The sequence below is a fragment of the Mustela putorius genome, unplaced genomic scaffold (genome assembly GCF_011764305.1).
Source record: "Mustela putorius furo isolate JIRA1106 unplaced genomic scaffold, ASM1176430v1.1 tig00000275_pilon_pilon_pilon, whole genome shotgun sequence".
Classification (NCBI taxonomy): domain Eukaryota; kingdom Metazoa; phylum Chordata; class Mammalia; order Carnivora; family Mustelidae; genus Mustela; species Mustela putorius.
The window spans coordinates 32,306,592-32,324,217 of NW_025421341.1; positions in this window are offsets into that span (position 1 = coordinate 32,306,592).

Here is a 17,626-nt window from a genome sequence, read left to right on the forward strand (position 1 = left end):
AACAATACAGGCCTATCTCAAGAAATAAGAAAAATCTCAAATAAAAACCTAACCTTATACCTAAAGGAGCTAGAAAAAGAACAAAACCCAAAACCAGTAGAAGGAAGGAAATCATAAAGATTAGAGCAGAAATAAACAAAACAGAAACTAAAAACAAAAACAAAACAAACAAAAAAATCTCAAAACAAACAAACAAACCAACCAGTAGAACAAATAGATCAACCCAGGAGCTGATTCTTTGAAAAGATCAATGAAATTGATAAACCTTCAATTAGACTCCTTTAAAAACAGAGAGAGAAAGAGAGCAGACTCAAACAAAATCAGGAATAACAGAGAAGTAACAATCAACACCACAGAAACACAAAGAGTAAAATGAGAATATTATGAAATATATATAACAACAAATTGGACAACCTGAAGAAATAGATAAATTCCTGGAAACATACAACCTCCCAAGACTAAATTGGGAAGAAATAGAAAATATGAACAGACTGATTATCAGCAATGAAATTGAATCAGTAATCAAAATACTCCCAAAAAACAAAAGTCCAGGACCAGATGGTCTCACAGGTGAATTCTACCAAACATCTGAAGAAGAGTTAATACCTTTTCTTCTCAAACTACCCCCAAAAAATAAAAGAGGAAAGTTTCTAAATTCATTCTGAGTCCAGCATTATCCTGAAACAAAACCAGATGAAGACACTTCAAAAAAAAAGAGAACTATAGGTCATCTCTGATGAATAGAGATGCAAAAATCCTCAAAAAAAAAATTAGCAAAATGGATTTAGGATCTAAATGTGAAAACTGAAAAAATAAAATTCCTAAAAGAGCATAGGGAGAAATTTCTCTGACATCGGATGTGGCAACATTTTTCTAGATCTCTCTCCTGAGGTGAGGAAAATGGAAGTAAAAATAAACTATTGTGACTACATTAAAAGAAAATCTGCAGAGCAAAGTAATCAACCAGTAAAACTAAACAACAACCTACTGAATGGGAGAAAATATTTGCCAATGACATATTCAATAAAGGGTTAGTATTCAAAATATATAAAGAACTTGCACAACTCAACACCAAAAAACCCCAAATAATCCAATGAAAAGTGGGCAGAAGACATGAACAGATATTTCTCCAAAGAAGGCATTCAGATGACCAACAGACACATGAAGCAATGCTCAGTGTCCCTCATCACCAGGGAAATGCAAATTAAAACTACAATGAGAAAAAAAAACTACAATGAGCTATCACTTCACACCTGTCAGAATGGCTAAAATCAAAAACACAAGAAACAACAAGTGTTGGCCAAGATGTGGAGAAAAAGGAACACATGTGTACTGTTGTTGGGAATGCAAACTGGTGCAGCCACTGTAGAAAATAATATGGAGGTTCCTCAAAAAGTTAAAAAGAGAACTACCTTATGATCCAGTAATTGTGCTACTGGGTATTTACCCAAAGAATATGAAATACTAATTCAAAGGTATACATGCTCCCCATGTATTGCAGCATTATTTACAATAGCAAAATTATGAAAGCAACCCATCAACTGATGGAAGGATAAAGAATATACATATGTATATATGTATGCGTGTGTGTGTAATGGAATATAACTCAGCCATCAAAAATGACATCTTGCCATTTGCAACAACACAGATGGATCTAGAGAGCATAACACAAAGCAAAGTAAGCCAGTCAGAAATGATTTCACTCATATGTGGAATTTAAGACACAAAATAAACAAGATAAAAAAGAGAGAAACCAAAAACAGACTCTTAACTATAGAGAATAAACTGATGGCTACCAGAGGGAAGATAGTGGGGGGATGGGTGAAATAGGTGAAGGGGATTAAGAATACGCTTAACATGATGAATATTGAGTAATGTAAAGAATTGTTGAGGGTGCCTGGGTGTCTCAATGGGTTAAGCCTCTGCCTTCAGCTCAGGTCATGATCTCAGGGCCCTGGGATCAAGCCCCGCATCAGGCTCTCTGCTCAGCGGGGAGCCTATTTCCCCCCTGCCTCTCTGCCTACCTATGATCTCTCTCTGTCAAATAAGTAAATAAAATCTTAAAAAAAAAAAGAATTGTTAAATCACTGTATTGCACACCTGAAACTGATATAACACTGTATGTTAAATGTGTGTAATTCAAATTAAATAATTTTTAAAATGTTGACACATTTCTATCATGGTTGGTAAATAGGAAAATAACTGCTTTCTGGCAAATACCCTTGCTTTACAAATATGAAATGCTTTGATACCTATGAATGCTGCACAAGTTAGCTATTATTCTGTACTATGCATTGAAACATTTAAATGTATCGGGTTAAACCATTTGCTAAAAATCCACAATTTTTGTTATGTCTCAATGATGGGATAAAGTCTTCGTGCTGGGCTAGACAGGGCATAGGAGACCCCATGAGACCCCATGCTGACACACTTCACCCCACAAAAGTCCAGATGCCTGCATGCCTCAGTCTCCCATTTCCCTTTGTGAGGAGAAACAGGAAGAGGGAAGACAAAGGGAATGCCATAATAACTAAGCCCACAAGCTCTCCTCCACACCCACTCCATTCAGAACCAAGCAGAGCCTTAGTCCTGCAGAGACCCGTAGCAGTAGTTCAGAGAGCAGGTGCTAAGTGGTTTCTCCCAGATCTGGTGGCCCTGGAGTATCTGAGTGAGTGGAAGAATAAAGCCATCAGAGGAATTAACCCGAGGTAGAGGGCACTAGGACTGATTTCTCAGGGTCTGAGTGAGGACCAGGGCTTGGGTGTTGCGGGGAGTAGGCTGCATGGCAGAGCCTTGGTAACAGGTGGCAGAGCCTACAGGGTGGTGGCACCTGTAATGGCAGCAGAAAATTGGCCAGCATGACTCAAGAACTTCCTAATATCTAGGGTTTTTGGGAACAAAATTCTAAAGTCTTTGAGTGATTTCAGGATGACATAAAATAATGGCTGTAGATAGAATTCATTTTTAAAAGGCAAAGGAAAAAGGTGTCTGAGTGGCTCAGTGGGTTAAGCTTCTGCCTTCAGCTCAGGTCCTGATCTGCCTTCTACTCAGCAGGGAAGCTGCTTCCCCCTCTCTCTCTGCCTGCCTCTTTGCCTACTTGTGATCTCTCGCTCTTTCTGTGTCAAATAAATAAATAAATAAAATGTTTAAAAAAACAACAACAGCAAAGGAAACAGTCAACAAAACAAAGAGGCAACCCACGGAATGGGAGAAGACATTTGCCAATGACAGTACAGACAAAAGGTTGACATCCAGGATCTATAAAGAAATTCTCAAACTCAACACACACCAAACAGATAATCATATCAAAAAATGGGCAGAAGATATGAACAGACACTTCTCCAAGGAAGACATACAAATGGCTATCGAACACATGAAAAAATGTTTATCATCACTAGCCATTAGGGAGAGTCAAATTAAAACCACATTGAGATACCACCTTACACCAGTTAGAATGGCCCAAATTAGCAAGACAGGAAACAACATGTGTTGGAGAGGATGTGGAGAAAGGGGAACCCTCTTTCACTGTTGGTAGGAATGCAAGTTGGTGCAGCCACTTTGGAGAACAGTGTGGAGATTCCTCAAGAAATTAAAAATAGAGCTTCCCTATGACCTTGCAATTGCACTACTGGGTATTTACCCCAAAGATACAGATGTAGTTAAAAGAAGGGCCATCTGTACCCCAATGTTTATAGCAGCAATGACCATGGTTGCCAAACTGTGGGAAGAACCAAGATGCCCTTCAAGGGATGAATGGATAAGGAAGATGTGGTCCATATACACCATGGAGTATTTTGCCTCCATCAGAAAGGATGAATACCCAACTTTTGTGGCAACGTGGATGGGACTGGAAGAGATTATGCTGAGTGAAATAAGTCAAGCAGAGAGAGTCAATTATCATATGGTTTCACTTATTTGTGGAGCATAACAAATAACATGGAGGACATGGGGAGATGGAGAGGAGAAGGGAGTTGAGGGAAATTGGAAGGGGAGGTGAACCATGAGAGACTATGGACTCTGAAAAACAACCTGAGGGTTTTGAAGGGGTGTGGGGGGGTGGGAGGTTGGGGGAGCCAGGTGGTGGGTATTAAGGAGGGCACGTATTGCATGGAGCACTGGGTGTGGTGCAAAAACAATGAATACTGTTACGCTGAAAAGAAATAAAAACCAACAAACCAACCAAACAAACAAAAACAAAAGGGAAAAAATATATTAAAATTCTCTTTTTTCCTTTTACTAACCCCTTGAGGGCTTATTTTATTTCCTCTCAATGCCTTTTAGAGAACAGGATCTCCTGTTGAACAAAGACTCCTACTCTGGGAACTGATAGGTGTTGGTTTATAACCCACTGGGTTAGCTTCACCACTGGGTTGATGAAGTAGCCTTTCCTCCACTCTTGCTGTGAACATTCATTGATGTCATTCATTTCAATATGTGGGTGGTTGAAACAAGTATCACCCCCCCCCCTTCTTCTTGGTCTCTATCTGCTGGTGGGGGTGGAGTGGTAGGGAGATGACCATGTAGGGGTCTCATCTCTGATTTCCAGTCATCTACACTCGGAAGGCCAACAGGGCCACTTTTCCTCAACCCTTTCTCCTCCTCTGTGCACTGACCTCTTCTTGACCATCCCTGGGGCCCACCCATATATTTTCTCAGAGGCCTTAATTGAAAACTCATTCCAGGCTCAACAGTTTGAACAGTTAAGGGACCACTGTTGGGGGTGTTGGCATTTTGAAAGTTTTAACTTGTCAGAGAATCTGAGGCTTGGACAGGATGTTGGAGATTATCTAAGCCAAGGGTCAGCAAATTGGGCCAAATCTACTTTGACACCCAGGTTTGGAAAATTAAGTTTTATTGGAATACAAGGCCCATGCATTTATACATTTTTTTTGTGCTACAAAATGGGAACAGTGGTAAACTTGAGCAGTTGTGACAGGGAACACGTGACTCCCAAAGCCAAAGATATTGATTATTTACTCCTTTACAGAGAAAGCTTGCCAAGACCTGACCCAACTGAGCCCTGTTTACCTCCCTTACATGTGACCGATTCTTGAACATCTTCTATGACAGCTCACTTCCTAATACTCACCAGTTCCTTAATTCTAGAAAGTTCCTTCTTATGTTAAGTTGCAGTAGCATTCTTGATTTTCCTTTTTCTACTACTTCACTAGAAAACAAAAAAGTCAGATAACCCCAAAGAGCTAATTTTTAATGGCAGAATTATAAACACCTTTACAGATAGATGAAAGTGAGAAAAAAAGGGGCTTTAGAAGTAATTATCTTTCAAACTGCACGACATAGGTATTTGCCTTTTTTCTGCCCACTTGCAAGATCTACCCTTGAAAATTTGGGGATTCAGTCTTAGAGGTTGAGTCAAATCAGTTTTTGGAGGTGGAAATAAAAACACAAGCTGCCCAGTTACATTTGAATTGCAGATAAAGAATGAACACTTTTTTAAAATGTAAGTTTGCCTCAAATATTTCATGGGATATGCATACCCCAAATAATTATTTGCTTTTTAACTGAAATTCAAATTTAACAGAGCATCTTGTGTTATTATTTAGTAAATCTGGCAACTCCATCCCCGAGTCCCATGCTTTCTCCCCTCCTGAAACTGAATTGAGTGCCTATGACCTGTATTCCCGGAGTGACTTGTACATCCATCTCCACCCACCCCTTCCTGAACTGTAAACTCTTTGAGGGCAGAGATTATGGCCAGTTCCCCACAGAATCCCCAGTGCCTTAGACAAGGTCAGACATGTGGTAGACTTCAGTGTCTGCCAAATGATTCATGCCTAATTCCTGTTCCTTCCTCTCTCTCCACACCCTGCCCCAGGTAGGCAGCCACCCCAAGATCCAACTGAAAACCCAAGTATCTCTAACCTGAACCCCCAGATCTTGGTGTTGGAGAGGGAATACAGTAGTCCTGGTGTCAAGCTGGTGTCCCCGATGGATCTTCAGAACCAGGGGGAGCCAGGACGGGTGGAAGGGGCGAGATGAAGAGCCAAGACCAGGAAGAGTAGGAAGGAAATAGGAAGCAGCAGGAGGTTGATCTGCATGCAATCTGCAGAAATTGTATCCCGGCCAAGGTGATTTCATTCCCTCCCTGGTGCACTTCTGTGATTGGGTGGAGCTGTTTTAGGGGACTGGCACTTGGTGGGCATGTCAAATTTTGCCTGAGGTTGGAAAAGGCAGAAATATCCCTCTGAGGCTTTTTGTCCCTCCAGGCTTTGTGGAAACACCGGAAGACCTTGTGTAGGTCTTGAATGTAGCAAATCTCTTTGGTATCCATATATATGGATATATATACACACATATATATATTATGGATATATATTATATTTATATATAATTTATCATATAAATTATATTAAAGAAATATAATTTATTATATTATATATATATATATATATATATATATATATTATATATTTTTTTTTTTTTTTAAGTAGATGCCACACCAACTGTGGAGCCCAGCACAGGACTTGAATTCATGACCCTGAGTCATGATCCTGAGATCAAGACCTGAGGTGAGATTGAGAGTTGGACACTTAACAGACTGAGCCACCAGGAACCCTGGTATCCATATTGGAAATGAGTAAATATGTGAAAATAGATATTCATCTCTTTAGGGTTATTTTAATAAGAGCCAAGGAAAGCAAACAATACTAGCTGACCTAAGATAAAATCTAATAATTGACAGTATTTTGAAAGTTGATTTCATTACCATTATAAAGTTAGTAGAATGTGTTTCACATTTATACCTCATAGAATATGGCTGTGGGGTAAGTATTGTTTTCAAAGATTTTTGGGTGTGCATTAGATTTCTTTGTTTAAGGTATAAAAATGGATGAAGGCCCTTAGTCACATTTATACTAACGTAAAGTTATCAGGAAATCACGTGTTTTCAAAGCTTGTCAGCTGTTGGTCTTAAAACAATCAGTAAGACCAGATGAATTTAAATTTCATTAGGTCACATCATATTAATCAAATTTAAACATAACAATACTGAAGACAGTTTAAAAGAAAAAAACAAAACATAAGTTGCTTTTGCTTAGTTTGTAAAAGATCTTTTTCAGAGATTTCTCTGGATTTCTTACTGCAGCCACCCAGGTCAGACAGAGCAGAAGCAAGAGCCCTAATTTAAGAACAAGGTTCTTTTGAGAGGTTCAGACTAGGTCACTGGTGTTCAAAGAACAACGCCAAACAGAGCTTTTCTTTCTTTTTATTTTCTAAAAATATTTTATTTATTTATTTGTCAGAGGAAGAGTGAGAGAGAAAGCACAAACTAGGGGAGCAGCAGACAGAGGGAGAAGGAAGCTCCCCACTGAGCAAGGAGCCCAATGTGGGACTCAATTCCAGGACCCTGAGATCATAACCTGAGCTGAAGGCAGAGGCTTAACAGACTGAGCCACCCAGGTGTCTCCCAACAGAACTTTTCTGACATTTCTAGACATTGCTAAAGTCTGGCAAAGAGAATAATTGATGTTCTGACCCCTGTATCTCTTTTCGATTCAGTTAAATTATGGTGTAGACCCACCATAAGAAAAGCCCCAGCCTGGGTCCCAGAGGTAATGACATACTGAAAGGCTTTGGGCTCTCAAGGAGTTGATAACTAGTTAATGGAGATTAGTGGGAGTACCCGACAGGCTCCGGGAGGTTCTTTGATTTCTTGCACTCCTCCCACAGCTCCCACTGCTCCCTATCAAATCTATCAGCAATTACCCTAAATCTACCGCTCTTTCTTCACCAACAGCATCTTGTTCCAAGACATAGACATCTTGCCTGGACATGAGCAGGGGCTGCCAATGGTCCTCTCAGTTCTATTCTGGGTCCATGGAGGAAGCTGAATAAGGTTTCCTAAAGACATCAGGTCCTATTCTTTGGAATCTGCACGTGTTACCTTATTTAGGAAAAAGGTCTTTGCAGATATGATGAAGTCAAGAATGCTGAGAGGAGAGATGATCCTGGATTATCAGGGCGGGTGCTAAATGCAGCCAAAAGTTTCCTTGCAAGAAAGAGGCAGAGGGAGCTTTTGTACATGCAGAAGAGAAGAAGGCAATGCGAAGACAGAGGCAGAGGTTGTAAGTGACACAGCCATAAGCTAAGGAATGCCAACGCCCACCAGAAGCTGCAAAGGCAGCTGATTTTTGGCCCAGTGCTACTGATTTCCTTCTTCTGGCCTCCAGAGCCATGAGAAAATAAATTACTATTTGTGATAAAAAAACAAATAGATAAAAATACATTAAAGTTTGTGCTCATTTATAATAGCAGCCTCAGGAAATTAACTTAGCCCCTTCAATCTCTTTTCTACACAGAAGTCAGACAGAACTTTTGAAGTTGCAAATCAGACCATGCCAATCTCTTGCTTAAAACCTATTCATGAATTATCATAAGATAATTATCACAATTATCACAAGTAAAATGAGTCCAAAGTCCCAGGGAGATATTTGTTGGACCACTGGGAAATCTGAATACGGACTGGATGTTAGATGAAACTATGGAATTATTGCTAATTTTTTTTAATGTAGTAATGTTAATTGTGGTTATGCAGCAGAAGTTCTCTAGCATTGGGTGATGCATGCTGAAGTATTTAAGGGTGAAGTATCCTGCAAGTTACTTTCAAGCAGTTCTGAAAAAAGCATATATTTTTGGAGTAGCCGGGTTGGGTGGCCCTAGCTCAGAGTGTGTCAGTCAGCTGTTGCTTGGGGCTGCGGTGGGAAGAAGGTGTTCTGAGGCTGGCAAGTTGCTGCTGGCAACTTGTTGGCTGTTCCTCTCCATGTGGGTCTCTCCGTGAGACTGTTGGAGTGTCCTTACAATATGGTGGCTAGCTTCCCTCAAAGCAAATCCAAGGACAAAGACAGAAACTGCAGTATATTTATGACCTACCCTTAGAAGTCATGAACCAACCATCACTTCTGTATTCTATTGTTCATACAAGCCAGCCCCAGGTCATTGTGGGAGAGGCTTATTCATTGGTTAAGATTCATTGAGGTTAAGATCACTAGGATCCATATTGGATGTTGGCTACCAAACTGGGGGGAAAAAAAAATCAAACTTAATTAAATTCTAGCTAAACTTACTCTAGCTTATAAAGATCTGACTCTTCTCCCACATATTTTCAAATAACTCTTCTCCTTATCTGTTCTGTTGTAGGACATTGATCTTTCAGTTCCTTGAAAGTGCCAAATATATTCATGCCTCAGGGCCTTTGCACTACATGTGTCCTTTCATCAGCTGTGTTCTTTCTCCTCATTACATAGCTGAAGTTGGTCGAATCTCAGCTTAAATGTCACCTCCTCAGAGAGGTCCTGTGTTACAGATTGAATGTTTATTTCTCCCCCAAATCATATGTTGAACCTATTTTTTCTAGTGTGCTGGTATTTGGAGGTGGCAGACTCCGGGAAATGATTAGGTTTTGAGAACAAAGCCCTCATGAATGGGAATAGTATCTTCATGAAAGAGACCACAGAGAGCTTCTTTATGCCTTCTGCCATGTAAGGACACAGAAAGAAGATGGCTTTCCATCCAGGAATCTGGCTCTCACCAGACAATGAATGAGCTGGATGGAACCTTGATCTTGGACTTCTCAGCTCCAGAACTGTGAGCAATAATTTTTTGTTGTTTATAAGCCCCCACAGCTTATAGATAGATAGATAGATAGATAGATAGATAGATAGTATAACAACATATACTAGCTTGAATGGACTGAGACATTCTCCCTCACCATTCATTCTGAAGTGGTTACCAAGTCCCTTGCTTTGGCTCCACCTCTTTTTAATTCTCTACTTGGCAGTTATTTGATATATTTTATATGTATTTGTTGTTGTGCTTATCATTTATGTTTCCCACTTATCATATAAATTCTGTGAACACTTTTCTGTGTTGATTATCCTTGGATCCCCAGTGCCTAAAATGCAGGCTGAAACATGTTGACACTTGGTGAAAACTTTTTGAATGGCAACCAAGGGGAGAAGTAAGTGCTCTAGCAGTAGTTTTAAAGTGTTGTGGGAGTCCAGAGGAGAGGACATTTTCCAGCCTCATAACCTTGACGTGTTGTTCAGGTAATTGCTTCCTGAGCTGTCCTATGGATGAGCCTGATGAACAACCCTTATGTGCTCTGTGACATGGTCCAATAAAACAGTCTTCTGACAGAGCCTAAAGGCTTACCAGTCTACCTGTCAACAATCATTCTTTCCTTTTTTAAACAAAATTTGAAACCGTCTAAAACCCACCTCGGCTCCCCTGCTGTCAGGCACAGCTGTATCCTTCACAGCCTCGCTGTGTGCTCATGGCCCCTCATTTCTCTTGTGCACCGCCCCTTCCTCACAGTTCATTGCCACTCACTGCCTCTGAGTGGTCAGGGATGCGGGGCAGAAGTTTCTTATGCTTTTCAGCCCACAAATACGCCTCTATTATGGGAATGTCAGCTGAATTCCTAAATTCTGATATGCCTCTGGAAGTTCTGGAGAGGAGTCCTTCTATAGTCTGCCTGTGGGTCCACATCTTATCCGTCTGACCTTACCCACGTTTTGTCCCTGAGGTATTTCCTCTTGCTCCAGCACACCAAGATGTGTGTAGATGCCTGTTGTTTTTTTGCTAGACTCTGTAGGGAGCTCTGACAAGAGACCCTTGGGCTTAAAGTGGATCTGTGGATGACAGCATTGCATCACCCAGGAGCTTGTTGGAACTGGAGCTTCAAAGACCTCCTGCATCAGAATCTGCATTGGAACTCAATCCCCAGCCAATTCACGCAAGCATAACAGTATGAGAAGCACTGATGTAAAATTACCTTGGCGTTGTCTTCATCGGGTGCAAAGGAGCTGAGGCAGGTAGACTATCTGCCAGTCACTAGTTAGGGGCTGCTGCCGGGGGGGTGAATTCTTTCCAGGGTGACTGGTTTACCAAATGCACAGGCAGGTGAATCTGGGCCTGAGGGTGGTGCTGGCTGTTGGGAGGGAAAGCATACAACCAGGGGGAATGGAAAAGGGACCCTAGGGGGTGTGGGCAGAGTGTGGATTCTGCCCACCGCACCTTTCATGTGGGCAGATTGGATCCAATTTTATCATTCTCTGTTTTAGTCGCTGTTGCCCATAGTAACCTCCTTTTAGAGGAAGTGAAAACACTTGAAACCAAACCAAACATTCTCCCAGCTTGCATCCAGGTTGCCTGCTGAAAACAAGTGTGACCAGGTTAGAGGGGCAGGGAGAGACAGTCTTAGCCAAGCTGATTTCTTTCTCAAAAAAGTGAGTAGTTTTATTAAGAGTTTTTACAAAGCTGGTGATGTGTGGATATTTGTAGGTGTTTAATTGTGTTTTGGAAAATAGAGGATGTACATTTTTGAGGAAGTGAATGTACTTGGCTTTCCTTCCTCTTTACAGGACTCTCCCCACATTAAAAAAAAAAAAGTTCCTGAATATATATACATACATATATATATATATATATATATATATTTTAATTTTTATTTTTTTTGTAGGGAGAGGATGGATTAGGATAATGTAGCTTATTTTTAATTGGATTTATTGGGGTATAATTTACACATAGTAAAAAAATTCCTATAGTTGTTTGAGGGTTTTTTCATTTTTTGTTTTGTTTTGTTTTTTGTTTTTTGTTGTTTGTTTTTGAGAGAGGGAGGGAGAGAATCTTTTTTTTTTTTTTTAAGATTTTATTTATTTATTTATTTGACAGACAGAGATCACAAGCAGGCAGAGAGGCAGGCAGAGATAGAGAGAGGAGGAAGCAGGCTTACTGATGAGCAGAGAGCCCGATGTGGGGCTCCATCCCAGGACCCCGGGATCATCACCTGAGCCAAAGGCAGAGGCTTTAACCCACTGAGCCACCCAGAGACCCAGCGAGAGAGAATCTTAAGCAGGCTCCATGTGCCACACAGAGCCTAACGTGGGGCTCAATCTAACAACCTGGGATCATGACCTGAGCTAAAATCAAGAGTTGGAGGCTTACCAACAGAGCCACCCAGGCACCACTGTTCTTTGAGTTTCAACAAATGTTTACCATTGTATCATTCAGGACAGAACCATTCCATCAAAACAAAAAAGTTCCCTTCTGCCCCACTGTAGCTGTCCCTTTTCCACTAACTCTTGGCAACCACTGATCTGATTTCTGTCTCTACAGTTTTGGATTTTCCAGAATAGCATGTAAAAATGAATTATGCATTTGGTATCTTTTTTTGTGTTTGGTTTCTTTCCCTTGGCATAATGCTTTTGAGGTTTACCCATATTTTGTGTCAGTGTGCATTAGTTAGCTTAACTATTTCTTTTTATTGCTGAACAGTATTCTTGGTGTAAATGTATCAAGATTTGTTTATCTATTCACCAGTTAATGGGCATTTGGAATGTTTCCACCTTTTGGCTATTTTGTATAATTCTGCTATGAACATTTGTATATGGGTTTTGTGTGAACATATGTTGTTGTTTGTCTTGGGTAAATACCTAGGAGTGGGTCGTGTGGTAACTGTATAAACTTTTTAAGAAACGGCCAAACTGTTTTCCAAAGTTGTGTGGCCACCAACACTATTCAATTCTAGAATATCTTCATCTCCTTCCAAAGAAACTCTATACCCATTAGCAGTCATACCCAGTTCCCCTGAGGCCCTGGGAACCACTCACCTACTTTATGTCTCTGCAGATTTGCCTATTCTGAACATTTCATGTAAATGGAATCATATAATATGTAGGTTTGTTTTGTTTCTGGTTTCTTTCACTTAACATAATGTAGTCATGCATGTTGTAACATGTGTCATTCATTTTCATGGCTGAATAATATTCCACCAAAAGGATAAACCTCATTTTAGTTATCTTTTTATCAGTTGATGGGTATGTGTTGTTTTTGCTTTTTGGCTATTAGGCACAATGCTGCTCTGAACATTTAAAAAATTTTTTTAAATTAACTGCTCTGAACGTTTTGTACGGACATATGTTTTCCTTTTGGGGGGTATATACCTGGCATGGAAATTGCTGGGACATATGGTGATTCTATGTTTATGTTTTGAGAAACTGCCAATTGTTTTCCAAGTCAGCTATATCATTTTACACCCCACCAGCAACGTATGAGGGTTCCAATATCTCCACGTTCTCTCCAGCACTAGTTATTTTCTCTCCCTTTGATGCAAACTCTCCTAGTGGGTATGAAATGGTATTTCATTGTGGTTTTAATTTATGTTTCCCTCATGAATAGTGACGATAAGCATCTTTTCATGTCTTCTTGGCAATTTGTATGTCTTCTTTGGAGAAATGTCTATTCGAATTCTGTGCTCTTTAAAAATCTGTGTTATTATCTTTTAATTAAGTTATAAGAGTTCAAAAGCAGAAGTGTTGAGTATGGAAGAACTATACACTTTTTATTTTGTGGTTTGAACTTTTTTGTATCCTATAAAATCAATATCTGCCTAACCTAAGGTTGCAAAGATTTTTCTCCTATTTTTTTAGTTTTTTAAAAATATTTTCTTTCTTTCTTTCTTTTTAAAGATTTTATTTATTTATTTGACAGACAGAGATCACAAGTAGGCAGAGAGGCAGACAGAGAGGGCTGGGAAGCAGGCTCCCGCCAAGTAGAGAATCCGATGCGGGTCTTGATCCCAGGACCCTGAGATCATGACCTGAGCTGAAGGCAGAGGCTTAGCCTACTGAGCCATCCAGGCACCCCAAGGTTTTATTTATTTATTTGACACAGAGAGAGAGAGCTCACAAGTAGGCAGAGGGGCAGGCAGAGACAGAGAGGAAAGCAGGCTCCACCCTGAGCAGAGAGCCCAATGCGGGGCTCGATCCCAGGACTCTGAGATCATGACCTGACCTGAAGGCAGAGGCTTAACCCACTGGATCACCCAGGCGCTCTATCTTCTGTTTTTTTTACCGCCCCCCCAAAGTTATACAGTTGTTGGCTTTATTTATTTATTTTTTTCAGTTGTTGGTTTTACATTCATTTGGATCCATTCATTTGATCCATTCAAGTTGAGTTCTGTAAATGATTCAAGATACAGCTCAAGGTTCATTTTTAAAAATATATTAATATATGTATATAATTGTTTCAGCACTATTTATTGAAAAGATTCTCCATTTATTATTGATTTACCTTGACATCTTTTGCAATAATCCATTGATGATATACAGATATATGAGTCTTTTTTCTGAACACTCTCCTGTTCCATTGACCTCTCTATCATTGATATAGGTCTCTCCATGCAGCAATATCACAGTCTTAATTAGTGTAGTTCTTATAGTAAATCTTAAAATTTGGTAGTGTTCTTTTTTTTTTAAGTTGTTTTGTGTATTCTAGGACTTTTGTTTTTCTGTGCAAATTTTAGAATCAATTTGTTAATTCCCATTTAAAAAAAAACTACTAGGGTTTTGCACTGAATGTAGAGATCAATTTGGAGAGAACTGACAATGTAACAATATTGAGTTTTCTGATTTATGCACATATTCATGAAGAGATAATGTTTGGCAAAGCTCATTGTTTTGCCCAGTCCATGTATGTTTATCTCCCCTTGTTGACAACTAGTCTAAGTCAAAACTGTTAATTCCCCTTCTCTTGCCAAGGTTGGGTCAGGAACGGGCTTGTGACTCAGTTCTCCAAAGATGCTGGAGGGAAGCTGACCCTGAGAGCTCTGGGAAAGGTGTTTCTGTCCTAGGAAGACTCAGGAAGAGAAGCCCTTTTCTTTCCTCACACGTCGTAATATCTAGATAGGAAACTAGGAATTGTTGTGGTCATTTGTGAGGGGAATCAGAATGAGGGCAAATAGCCAACATGCAGAACACGACAAATTAAAAAGACAGACAGACTCTGGACCTTGACGACCACAAGAAGCCACGGAAATAATTGACCTTGGAGCCTACACGACCATCTTTGTTATGTGAGAAAAAGATTTTCACGATGTCTCAAATCTGTATGAATTGGAGTTTTCTGTTATATGTAGTAGAAATCCTCTTACCCAAAATATCCATTAATATCAGCTAGAAACACATTCCTGAAAAATCACAAGCTATAGATTTTTTCACTTAAAGAATACTTTTAGTTCTTTTTCCCACTCTTTATTTAAAACTTGTATTTTACCTTTTAAATGTATGAATTCAGTATATGAAATCAGTCTCATTGTAAAGATACAAACAATACAAACCTGGTAAATGTAAAAAGTCACCGCTTTCCTCCAGCCTCCCCTTTCCCCTAAGCTAGCCCAATACCCTTCCTGGAAAGTAACCATGATTGTTAATTTGTTGTGCATCCTTCTGGATGAGCGAAAGGGACATACATAAATATATGTTAAAAACATAACATCTGAATGTTTACAGGCATAGGTGAATGAAAATTTAACATTTGCAAGGACTTTTTAAAAAATATAAGAACTTTTGCCATATGTGTGTTGAAATCTTTCTAAATACTTTTCCTCGTGTGGGAAAAACATACTGAGGTACACATTTATATCATATCTCAGAATCCAGTGAATAGTCCTGCAATAACTTTCTGGTAACCTTTAAAAAAAAAGATAAAAATATGTTATCTATAAAGAAATATACCAATGTCACTGAACACTGGTCCCTGGTGGTTATGAAGCACATGTTCACGATGGACGACACAATGCCAATCTCGGCCAATCTTGTTAGAATTACACTCTTCTGCCTGTTGTGATATTTGCTCCCTTGCCACCAATACCCTTTTCTCCCACGCATAAAGTCTAGGGCTGTGGCTTTAAGTGAAGTGACTTAAAAACACTTAAAAAAGGTGTTTAACCACATGGGAGTAATGTGACTTCATGAGTTAGAGCTGCCTGGGTTAAAAAAATAAAATCAATATTAAAAGAAAAGCTCATAATTTCCTTCCAAACTCCTATAGTACCATTCCCTGAATTAATTAACATTAACAATCATTTTCTTTATCTTCTCTTATGGCGGTGTGTGTGTGTGTGTGTGTGTGTGTGTGTGTGTGTAAAATGGAATCACATGATACTCTTTTAGTTAGGATACAGGTTTGGCTCTTTAATAAAATCCCAAAATAACAGTGGCTCCCACAAGAGAGAAGTTTATGGAGTGAAATGGAAAGGAACAATCCATTTAAAAGTAGTCTAGGAGGTATGGACTTTCTACACTTCAGTGACACAAGCTCCTTCCGGGTCATTAGGTTGTCATCCCCAGGTATCTTGCTTATCTACAAGATTATCCCCATTTCTTCCCCTGGAGTGAAATCCAGGGGAAGGCATTTCCCTTGCTAAGAGCACAGCCGGGAGGTTGCATACGTCACATCTGTTCTTATCCCACTGGCCATAATTTAATCACAAAACATACTTCATTTTAGGGAAGCTGGAGAGAAGCTACCAGGGTTGTTGGGGTTCAGACAAGCCCAGGTTGCTTCCCAAAATCTCGAGTCTCAAGCATCCCAACCTTGACTTGTTGCTGTTGCCATCAGGTCATCTTCACTAGTAAAGGCTGAACCCAGATGACTGTGAGTCCTCAGGTTAGAGAATGACACAAAAAGGGTAGTAAAAATAAAGAGAAAGACTTACTGATTTAACTAAAATTTAAAAGTTCAGAACGGTAAAAACAAACAATACTATATCCAAGATAAAAGGCACATGGCATGTTGTGAAATGATTTGCAGTAGACAAGTGCAATTAATGATTTTGTAAAAGTATATTTATCTTAAAAAGAAAGGGTGGTTATTATATATTTTTAAGCAGGAAGTTATAAACAGTGTGTGCAATATAGCCTCATCCTAATAAAAATATCTCTATGAGTCATTTAAGATGCAAGTTACAAGTAATAGAAAATTCAATTTAAACTGACTTCAACAAGCAAATGAATTTGCTCATATAAGTAGAAACTCCAGACATAAGATAGGTTTTGGTGTTATCTCAATTTAGCAACTCTGAAAGTTCCTTAAAAACCTAATTTTTTTTTATATCTCTTTTCTGCCTTCTGAAGCATTTGCCTCTGCTGAAAGTGGGTCTGTGTTGTGTTGGCAAGCTGGCCACCAACAGCTTCCTGTTGTCCAAACACAGAGAAGGGATGAGTGTCTCTCTCTTGACCTTTTGGGGGAGCCTGGGCTTTGCTCTGATTGGACCATCTTGATCAAGTGCCTTTCTTGGTGGTCAAATGTATTGTATTGGCTTAGGTCTGGATTAGGTGCTGATCCCTGAAACAAACACCGTGGCAAGGGCCTAGGATTATCGTAATTTAGTTTAGCCAAATCAGGCTCCATAATGGAGGTAGATATGGGGTAAATCCCAAGAGATCTGCATGGATGTTCTACAATGGGATGGGGTGGAATGGATGTTGAGAAGCTCATTCTCACCACAGAAAAAAGGCTGGAAGGATGTACTGCAAAGTGCCCACAGTGCTTATATTCAAGTGGAGTTATGGGGGATTTTGATTTTTCTTAGTTATGCCTATCTGTTATTTTATGTTTTTGACAACAAACATATTACTTGAATAACTTTAAAAAGAAATGAGGCTATAAATATGAGGAGAAGTCGGTGTGTAACACTTGCAGTGTAATTAGCAGCTTGAGAGACTTAAAGCAGACATGTTGGCAAACAGGAAATATGAATTTTCAGAATGGAACCAACTGTGCCTTGCAGAAGCTTCTAACTGCAGTTCTCTTGCCTCTGTTACGA